The sequence below is a fragment of the Quercus suber genome, unplaced genomic scaffold (genome assembly GCF_002906115.3).
Source record: "Quercus suber isolate HL8 unplaced genomic scaffold, Cork oak 2.0 scaffold_244, whole genome shotgun sequence".
In the NCBI taxonomy this organism is placed as follows: Eukaryota; Viridiplantae; Streptophyta; class Magnoliopsida; order Fagales; family Fagaceae; genus Quercus; species Quercus suber.
Window position 1 is genome coordinate 189,417 of NW_027069701.1, and position 11,612 is coordinate 201,028.

At 32.3% G+C, this 11,612-nt stretch overlaps 1 long non-coding RNA gene across 1 annotated transcript; it reads right to left on the bottom strand.

The window, feature by feature from the left end:
• Positions 1–630: 630 nt before the first annotated feature.
• Positions 631–3,870, bottom strand: LOC136070597 (uncharacterized). The gene is made up of 3 exons (XR_010631815.1): positions 3,658–3,870; positions 2,542–2,668; positions 631–861 (listed from the first exon to the last, which is right to left on the bottom strand). It is a non-coding gene; the product is annotated as an uncharacterized LOC136070597 (long non-coding RNA).
• Positions 3,871–11,612: the final 7,742 nt, after the last annotated feature.

Here is an 11,612-nt window from a genome sequence, read left to right on the forward strand (position 1 = left end):
AAACTTAAGTAGCTATAATTATCATGAATCAAATATTGTCAAAAGCATAAATGGATAACAAACCAATTCCAGTTTATCAAATTGTTTGAAGCTATGGGCGATAAGTTGCAGCCCTATAATAGATAAGATTTTGGTGAGAATCAATTTATGGACATCCAATGTTTCGTCATTTGTTGTTTGGTATTCACATATATTGGACCAGCATGTTTGTTCTACCTTAAAAAATCATCAAGTAGAGAGAGAGCTGGTTCAACTGGTTTTTGTGAAAAGGCATTGATTCCTTGGCTTTTGATGCTAAGAATTTTTGGGAAGTATCTAATTAGATTAATCAATAATTTTACCAAGGTCAAAACAGATTATGCCCATCTGCCTTTACTGGGTGCTAGAGCCAATCATTATTTTTATCATCAACCATGATAGGGCAGGACACCAACAACAATGCATATATAGTAATATAGACATTAAAAATTCCTTTAAGCTAAGTATTGCATTGATGTCAAGATGGCCAACAAATACCAACTGAAGGACTTATAGAGATATTTTATTCTAAAACCACAACGGCTAACCTTGAGGTAAAAAATCCTGTAATATAAGTATTCAAGATGCCTAAAATACCAACTAAAGGTCTCATAGAGTCACTTTATTTCAAAAACCACAACTGCTAACCTTAAGATCAACATTGACAACAAATACTGAAAGAGACAAATATATTGAGGAATGGAACAGCAATCTAAATGTATGAAGAAACATTAGCAATAGCAGTACCTTCCTTCACCAATTCCTTGCACTTGCATCACCTTTGAATAAGTTGAAACCCCATCCTTCAAGACTTGAAGTGTCCCATCTTCTAAACCTTGGTTGCTTCAAGACGATTTAATTTGAAACAGAGTAGTGTGAGAGTTATTCACAACTATAATCAAACACATTGAAGGCAATCCATTAATAAACAATTGAAACAACACTGTTTGATGACTACTAGAGGCTTTCTGTGGGTATTTAACACTATAGGCTTTTGGGACTTAGTGGTCAAATCTATGATAGTTATATTGCCTCTTTCCCTATATTTTTTTTTTCCTAGAGCCTAAGCCACTGTGTTGGCTTGGATCATGTCCGACAGGAACCCACGTTATACTTTTCATACTTCTCTTTTTGATGATAATACAATTTCTACCTTTTCAATCTAAAATAATAACAAACAATCAAAATAGAATTGAACTCCAACTGTTGAACCAAATTTGGTTTACCAAATAGAGAAAATCAATCACCCCACTAAACATGTGGCATAGTATTCTTAAATTTCACTTCTAGTTGTAAAATCTGCACTACTAATTAATGAAATTAAATAAATAAAGAATCAAACCCAAAAGAAAAAAGTGGAATGAATTCGCCTTTGTTGTTTCCCATCTCAACTGTATATATTTTTATATTCCATGGCCATTGATCCTTATATCCTCACTTTTGCTTAATTCTTCCAACCTAAGTTGTGTATCTGTATAATTGAGTTTGTGCACAAACTTTGATAAATCATTGGGTTTGGAACTTTGCACTGGCTGTCATTCTATTTGATATATATATATATATATATATAAATAAAATTTTGATATTGTTAATTTTCGTAGATGTTTCTTTACTTTTTTTATTTATTTAACATTTGCTAACTATTCCGTGCATTGCGCGGGTTAGCAATGCAATGTGGTTTTTCACTTGAATTTATACTCCATAACAGAATATAATAATGAAAGAAATTAGTGAGATATACTCTCTAAAAAAGAGGAGTGTCTGATGTGGAGATTGAGAAATGTACAAATAATCTCTTTAAGCATCAGAAGTCAGAACAGTGACTAACTTGAATGAAGAGAGAGATTACATGTTACCATAAACTATCACTTCCAAAGCACCTTTAATCAAAGATTAAAATGAAACTACAATTCAAAATAATTCCACCCATTGTGAGCAGCTTAATCTTAAAATTTCATCTCACCGAAATTAAAAAGAAAAAGGGAAAAGGAAAAGGGAAAATGAGACTCTATTTTATGTGACAAATATACACTTATGAATTTCAAAACAATGTGTAATTCTTATGTGATATAGAAGGAAAAAGGCACACAAATAGCCCAATTACATTTTCCACCCAAATATAAAATAAAAGGAAAAATCAAACTTAAATTCAGCTATCCTCAAAAAATAAAAATCCAAAATCAAAAGAAACACTTTAAACTCCAAGCAACCATATCAATTCCCGCTCTGTTTGTAGGAAAAGGAAAAAGGAATATTACTTGAGTCTTACATTTGAGCACTAACAACATTGGTAACCCTATCCTTAGAAAAAGCATGCAACCTTAGTAAAAATGAACATTACAATTGGCAAACAATTTTAACCACCATTGACAGCTGGACCCATATTAAGCAGGCATTGATGATCATAGAGAGGATCTAAAGTGCAACATCAGACTCATAACATCAAGATTACATGAGAAAACACAATTCTGATGCAGTCATAGATATCTCAATAACATGGCACTACACAGTACTAAACATTACCTCATATTTGTTCAATCACAATGGCCTAATGCTTGTCATGATGCTTTATCTCATAAGCTTTATCTTACGTCTGGCTTCCCGGACAACTTCTACATCTGCTTGCCTTCATGCTTCCACTCACCTTAAACTAAAATTAGAATTAAGAAACAATTGACCAAAACTTTAGTTCAAGCCTTTCTTCGAATAGTTTGATGGGAATTGAGAAACCAAGGAAAAATTGATTTGAAAAAAACAAAAATAGAAAATGGAAAATCCTTAAGAGAGAGAGGTTGAAGGTACCAGTGAAAGTGGAGATTGTTGGAAGCATAGTCAATCTGTGTTTTCCATGCCCAACAATGATAGAGATAGAAAATAATTGGGATTATTCAACTGACATAATTATCATTTTTCTTGCTAACCCTTCTTAGGCAACATTCATGTCCTTTTACTTATTTAATCAAAAGTTTCAAATGCGTGTACTTTTATACACCACTGAACTTTAAGTAACTAACAATAAGTCTAGTAGTATGGATCCAAATCTAGTAAAATATTGTTTCAAAGCTAGCAAAAAACAAAGAAATCCATAAATACAGAAAACTGGAATGAAAGACAACACAAACCAAAATTTAAAAAACGGGTACAGGGAAGCACATAATCAGTAAAAATAGAAATGCTATAAACCACAAACCAATTTTTTGAATCTGGTTTGAACTTCAAATGAGTAATTACAAAAGCTTCAGAATTTAACATTTTGATTTTCCTTTTTTTTCTTTGTCTTTAGTACCAACTTTCATGACTCTTCTAAATTTTTTTGGATTGTGTTATTCAATTCCTATTGCTTTAAAAAACACAACTATTGGGTCTCACCAACATACCAATGGACCACAAATATTCACTCAAGAATTTGATAGTAACTCAAAAACATCAAACAAACATATAGTAAAAGACAAATAGTAACAATGAATGCAAATATTAATTACGTTACAATTCAAAATTTATTTTTTCTTATTTAAACATGATAAGTCACAATCCAAATTGAGTCATGTGAGTTCAAATGTAAAGAGAAAACTTCAATATTTGCATTCATTAAGAATCTTAATTCTAGCAAGAACCAAAGAAATTAAAATCCAACTGTACCTTTTAATTCTCTTATTGTAGAAGTCCCGATGTCTTTATCTGGCACAGGGAAACGGTATTCTGCAACTGGAGGGAGAAACAGAAGAAAAAGAAAAAAACAATTCAGAAATTAATTTCAGTGGCAAACGAAGAAAAAAAAAACTGCCAAACAGGAACAAAATTCTAACCAAAAAAACAATAATCGACAAAACAAAACCCAAGAAATTGAAAAAATAAATGCGAACGAAGAACTCTCTCCTTCTCTCTTATGTCTCTGTTTTTGCCCTCTCCAAACCTAAATCATATATAACCCCAAATTTCAAAAAATCAAATCAAAACCTAATGTTACCCAAATACCTAAATAAAAATCAATACAACCAAATTTCTCAAAACTAATTCATATTTCATTCCCATACCCAGATCTAAGAAAGAATGAAAAAAAGAAAAACTTACCAGTGTTAGATGCATCGTGGGTTGACATATAGTGTGACTTGTAATCATGATTGATTTTTGAAAAAAAAAAGGTTTCTCATATCGAATTCAAAATGCCATGCTATTATTACTTAATAGTCATATTTCATATGGCGAAGGCATAGTCTTCGTTTTTCTCTCAACTACAAAACTCATTGGCACCGAGCATGAGGGAATGCTAGACGTTTGGTAATTTCTCCTCCAACCAGAAGAAAAGATCCTATTGAAGCGGCCAATCCCATGCATATTGTCTGTACATCTGGTTGTACAAATTGCATAGTATCATAAATAGCTACTCCGGGTATTACCCACCCCCCGAGAGAGTTTATAAACAAATACAGATCTTTGCTATCATCCTCTAGACTGAGATATACCATAAGACCAATAATTTGATTCGAGAGATCACTATCAACCTCTTGGCCTAAAAAAAGTAATCTTGCTCGATAAAGTCGGTTGATTAGGATATAATTGTATCCTTAGGAACCATACGCGCACCTTTTGATGCATACGGTTTACCAAAGATCGCGCAAAAAAAAAAGAATCAATGTGTAGATTGCAGCCCTCATTCTTTTTTATTTTCATAGGGGGCTCTTTCTAACTTCTAACAAAGGGCTTTTTTTCTTCCATTTTTCAAGAAGGATTTGTTTTGGCCTGTTTACTTTACCTATATATAAATAAAATATATATATATATATATATATATATATATATATATATATATTTACTAAACTTATCGAATGAACTTCTCATTGATGTATTGTTTCATCGAGATCGAATCCAAATAACGATGCCATTTTCTTGTTCCTGAATGGGCTTTTTCAATTTTTTTAGGTTTATGCTCTACTCCGAATAAAGATAGGCCCGATTTGTATTTGCACATATAGGGCAAATGTCCCAATACCACGTCTTTTTGCTATGGCTTTTTTTATTTTTCAATTTCATTTATTTCATGTCTTCCACTAAATATTCAATGTATTCATTATATTAAATGTATTCATTATATTACTCGATTGATTAAACAGTTTGAGATCGCTCCTGTTTATAAATAGAATATTATAAAAGTAATAATCTTAGATATATTACCAATTGGGTTTTTTCTAAACGGAGCCTGGATTCTTCATTTTTTTGGTTCAGTCAAGCCAACCATAAATTATTCTAATTGATAATATTAATCTGATACCCCTACAAAAAATAAATAGGATTATATTGTATTTCACACTCCAAACTTTTGATAATTCAATCAATCTTCTTGGGCGAAAGAGGGGATATCTCGATCAAGGGAGAGAATGGGGAAATTCCATGTGACCCAATATATCTGANTTAGTACAAAGTTTTGTTTCACTTTTCTTTCATGGAGTTTGTCCATTATTCATATGGTTACATATTTAAAAAAAACACAAAACTATTTAAGTGCAATAACTGCACCAATGCTAAAAACAGTTTATGTAGAAAACAGTGAATAATTTTTATGAGAAAACAGTAAACAGTTTTAATTAATGCGAAAAATAGATTTTATGAATGTGGTAAGCAGCTTCAAATATATAGTAAACATGATGTGTAGAGAGCAAATTTTATTTACGTAGAAACAGATTTTATTAATGCAAAAAAACAAATTCGATTAATGTGAAATTTAAACATGAAAAAGCATTCAGATTTGGCTTTTAAATTTAGAAAACACGATTTCACTAGGTGTTTTATGAGAAAACAGAGAACAATTTTTTAAATAGTGAACAGAAAATAATATACGCATAAAAGAGAGTGAACAATTATCTAAATAATGCTAAACAGAAAATAATTTTATGCAGAATACTAAAAATAGTTTATGCAGAAAACAGTGAACAATTTTTATGAGAAAACAGTGAACAGTTTTAATTAATGCAAAAAACAGATTTTATGAATGCAGTAAGTAGATTAAAATATACAGTAAATATGATGTACATAGAAGAAAATTTTATTAATGAAGAAACAGATTTTATCAATGCAGAAAAATATATTCGATTATTGTGAAATTCAAACATGAGAAAACATTCAGATTTGGCGTTTAAATTTAGAAAACACGATTTCACTAGGTGTTTTATGATAAAACAGTGAACAATTTTTTAAACAGTAAACAAAAAATAATTTATGCAAAAACGAGAGTGAACAATTTCTTAAATAATGCTGAACAGAAAATAATTTTATGCAAAATCGTAGAAATAGTTTATACAAAAAATAGTGAACAATTTTTATGAGAAAACAATGAACAATTTTAATTAATGTAGAAATTAAATTCACATTTTGAAATTAAAATCTCTATATTTTACAATGCTTCTGTTTAAATAAATAAAAACATAAAAAAAGCCACTTATTTTTACCTTTATGTTTATTTGTTGATTATCCTAAAAAAAAAAAAAAAATTTACATAGTACTCGAGTTTGGTAAGCTTGAGTACCGTGTAATTTTTTTTCCTCCATTTTATTTATAAAACGTACTCGAGCCTAGTATACTCAAGTATTGTGTTGCATGGAACTCGAGTTTACCAAGCTCGAGTACCATATAATTTTTTTAATCGCACAAATTCCAGCTCAGCAATGCCACGGTGGCAGAATTGATAGGAACTCGAGTTTCTGAAACTCGAGTTCTAGAAAAAGTGGTACTTTGCTATTTATTTCCAAAACAGTATATTTTTTTGCTAAAATTTTTTTTAAAAAAAGTGGTATTTGGCCATTTTGCCCGGTTGACTATGTTAAAACACTGTTTGGAGCCTCTTGGTATAAAAGGAAACTAACCGCTTAAAAAAAAAAAGAAAAAAAAAAAGAAACATTACTACACAGAGAAACGAGAGAGAGATCGAGAGAAAAGAGAGACAAAGAAATAGAGAGGCAGAGATAGAGAGGCTATGAAGACATGAAGAAAGAAACAAAAAAAGAGAGAGGCGACCCTAGGACACGGAGAAAGAAGAGACCGCCTCTTTGTTTCTGATAGAACGCCTCTCTGTTTCTCTCACTAAGATCAGAGTTCATTCGCCATTTGGATTTTACTAGGGAAAGAAGCAGAAGAAGGAAGATGATACCGACTTCAGCGTCAAGAATGAAAAAAGTCCCCTCGCCCACAAACAACGCCTCTGATGGGTTCTATTCTTTTTTTGATTTTTTTAGGTAAATTAGATCTATTATATGCATTCAATTTTCCCAATTTGGTTCTAGATTTGGATTCAAAATTAGGGCTAAGGAAATCAGGTTTTAATATGTGACTTTCTTTACGCTTCCTTTTCAATTTTTTAACACCGATGCTTGTGATCCAGAGATAGAGAAGGAGGAAAAAATAAAGCTTGCAACACAAAGATGAGAAGGAGATGGACATTGAGAGATTTTTTTTTTTTTTTTTTTTTTTTTTTTTTTTTTTTTTTTGTATTCTTTCCTAAGATAAATATTGTTATTATCCCTTTGGTGTGAAAACAAAAAAGTTCGTGACGTTGCAATAGGCTTTCGATAAATCAGATAAAATCAAAAATGCCCTTTGTCTCATACTATTCATTTGATATATAATCTAATGATTGATTTTTGAAAAAAAAAAGGTTTCTCATATCGAATTCAAAATGCCATGCTATTATTACTTAATAGTCATATTTCATATGGCGAAGGCATAGTCTTCGTTTTTCTCTCAACTACAAAACTCATTGGCACCGAGCATGAGGGAATGCTAGACGTTTGGTAATTTCTCCTCCAACCAGAAGAAAAGATCCTATTGAAGCGGCCAATCCCATGCATATTGTCTGTACATCTGGTTGTACAAATTGCATAGTATCATAAATAGCTACTCCGGGTATTACCCACCCCCCGAGAGAGTTTATAAACAAATACAGATCTTTGCTATCATCCTCTAGACTGAGATATACCATAAGACCAATAATTTGATTCGAGAGATCACTATCAACCTCTTGGCCTAAAAAAAGTAATCTTGCTCGATAAAGTCGGTTGATTAGGATATAATTGTATCCTTAGGAAAAATGAATGATTCGTATAAATCACCTAACGGTAAATAACTTGAAAATTTTGAATTTGTAAAAAAAGTTCGAATTAGTTGAATGTAGAACTGTTCATTAAGTAAAACTGTTAACTGTTTTCTCATGAAAATTTTTCACTATTTTCTGCATAAACTATTTCTAGTATTCTGCATAAAATTATTTTCTGTTCAGCATTATTTAAAAAATTGTTCACTCTCTTTTCTGTGTAAATTATTCTTTGTTCACTATTTAAAAAATTGTTCACTATTTTCTCATAAAACACCTAGGGAAATCATGTTTTTTAAATTTAAAAGCCAAATCTGAATACTTTTTCATATTTAAATTTCTCAATAATCGAATTTGTTTTTCTGCATTGATAAAATCTGTTTTTACGTTATTAAAATTTGCTCTCTACACATCAGCTAGCCCTTGGTGTTATATGGCTTGATCTTAATGAAAGATTTTTATCAAGACAAAGTAATTAGGGTTTCTGTACAACTGTTTATCTCTGAGTTGTGGGCTTCTTTCATTGTAATTTTGGATGGTTCTAGCTTCATGTTGAATGAAATTTCATGAATTTTTTGTAAACCTTGATGGATGCTTAATGAAAAGTTATTTGTCTCATATATGTAGTCAACTGCAACTATCACGGCCATTGCTCTTGCACATGGAGGGGTAATTCCATATGACTTGTTAGGACATATATGTTTTAACTTGTTTAAGAACATATGTCACTTATTTATGTAAATTGGCTAATCCTTTGACAAAACGCACTCTACTTGTAATTGGGTAGTTCTAGGTGTTTTTAATATTTCAAGAAACAATGTTTTAAGGTCAAGTGTTGAAGTCATCAAGTCTGTCCAAGAGAAAGCAAGCTGAAGTGCAAAGTTTTTAAAGCTCGACACCTGCTCGACAGCTACCTCGACACCTGCTATCTATCGAGATTTAAAATTTTAGATTTCCAATCTGATTTTCTTGGGATCCGTGAATATGTTTTTGGGCATTTTTTTCTTCTAACCCTAAACATATAAAATGATTATTTTAAGAGCCGTCAAAGGTGACACAAGTTGCATTATCATTGAGCAATCTCTGTTCAAGCAAATTGTGATCAACAGACGAAGTTCTTGACCTAGTTCATCTTCCATCAAGAAGTTGCTGTGTATTTGCACCATAGGGTTTTGTAACCAAGCATCTTCCTGCTATTCATCATAAAGGATGAACTGAAGAACTTTGCAGCCAACCATTCTTCCTCAGTTGGTGTTCTAAAGTTGCGTACTTGGATCCGCGCATTGGTTAGTCACGTACCTGGGAGCCGTGCATCAAAGGTGGAGACTGTCACTACAGATCAAGTCCAATTGGGTATTGGGGTAAGGGTTCAACTGTAGGTTGGTAAGGTACTTGGGATTCCTTTACTTGTAACCGCTTGATTTGATAATAGTGGAGTTTCGGGAGTGGTGACCTGAAAATCACCCGGTGGGGTTTTTGCCGTTAGGGTTTTCCCCATTCGTAAATAAATCACCGTGTTATTTAATTTCCGCTGCATATTTAGTTTTTTGGTGATTTGTTTGTGCTTCCATAAAATTGCATGATTAATTGATTAATTAATTACTTGGCTAAATTAATTAATTAGGGTTAATCACAAGGGGTCATTCAGATTGTGACCTATTATGACTTAATTTTTTTTTTTTTTTTTTTGATTCTATCTATCTTTTATAGCAAGGTTAGCAATCTATCATTGACCCAAAAAAAATGAAATAAATATGACTCAACTCTCAAGGCTTACTTTGTCTTGAAGATTTTCAATTTTTTTTTTAAATGTATATGATATATGCTTACATTAATGATTTTTTTCATATAGTAGATAATCTATTTGTGTCTTTTTAAGACATTTCAATGAGTAATATAATATTTTTGTCTTGGTTTGTATCAAATTGTAATATTTTTTTTGTGTCTGGATTTTTGTTGCCTAGAATGTTACTTTTATATTGATGAAATATCTCAAAGTGCAAATTGGGTTTTCATTATTGGATATTTGGTTGCACTTATTACTACAAGGCTGAATGGATTCCTCCATGACCAGTGGTCACACGATGTAAACCAACTTTAAACTTATAAATCCATTCCTATTCAAGAATTATAGTAGCATAAGTATAGTGATGATCTTATTTTCGTTCACAATGTTGAAATTGTCAATTTGAAAAAAGCAGACAAGAAGAATTGAAAGTTCAATATGGGTATGAAACACCCTTGAACGTTTAGACCCCCAGATACAAAAATACCAATTCAAGCTATATATCAAACAATTAATGTGCGGAATATGATAACAAGTTTATAACATAATTGATAAAAAAATCTAAGCCAAATATAAACACATCCACAGCAGTAAATATAAGGCAAAGATAAAGGAAAGAGAGATGCAAACACGCGGACAACACACGATGTGTTATCGAAGAGGAAATCGAAGTCCTCAGCGTAAAACCTCTCCGCCGCCCTCCAAGCGGTGATAAAATCTACTAAAGAATATAGTTAGGATACATGAACAGCAGAAGACCCTCCAAGCCTAATCTACCCAAGTACCTAAGCCCTCCAAGCTTTTTGCTCCAACGAGGTTACGCCGAACCTATTTCTTCTTTAGCTTGCCGGATTCCGCTACTTGACCATAGCATCAACCAATGTATATTGGTTCCTTCCCAAACTGCTTCCCTAAGCACCAAATTGACCTTCTCACAGACGTGGGTGTGGTGAGATAAGGGTTTGGTAAATAACCTCTCAAGGGTATGACAATGGAGAGGAAGAGAGTAGAGGAATTTGTAGAGTCTCTTTAGATGAAGATTGGGGCATTTACTCAGCATAAGTCAGATTTCGACAATGGATTAAATGTTCTTTTCACCAAGTATGAATGTGAATACTTGATGGAGGAGGTGACTGTATGTGTGTTGGTGTAAGGACAGCTGACAACTGTTATGGCATAACACCAAGTGTAAACAACAAATGCTTTAGTGCAAAGATTGATCAAGTTGATTTATGGCATCAACGGTTGGGGCATGCCAGTCATAAGCAATTAGAGAAGATTTCCAAGTGTGAGGCAGTTATCGGTTTACCTAAATTTGAGAAGATTGATAAGTGCATTTGTGGACCATGTCAGATAGGTAAACAAGTAAAATCCAAGCATCGTCTGTGACTAGTGTTCAAACTTCAAGACCTTTAGAGTTATACACATTGATCTCATGGGTCCTACCAGAGTTCAAAGTTTGGGTGGAAAGAAGTATATTCTAGTTGTTGTGGACGACTTTACTAGATATACTTGGGTTATGCTTTTGAAAGATAAAGCTGAGGCTCCTGAGAAGATGATTCATCTATGCAAGAAATTGCAGGTTGAGAAAGATGCTGTGATAGCCAGAATCAGAAGTGATCATGGAAGAGAATTTGAGAATACCAAGCTGGCTACTTTCTGCAATAATCAAGGCACTCACCAAGAGTTCTCATCACCCAAGACACCTCAACAGAATGGGATTGTGGA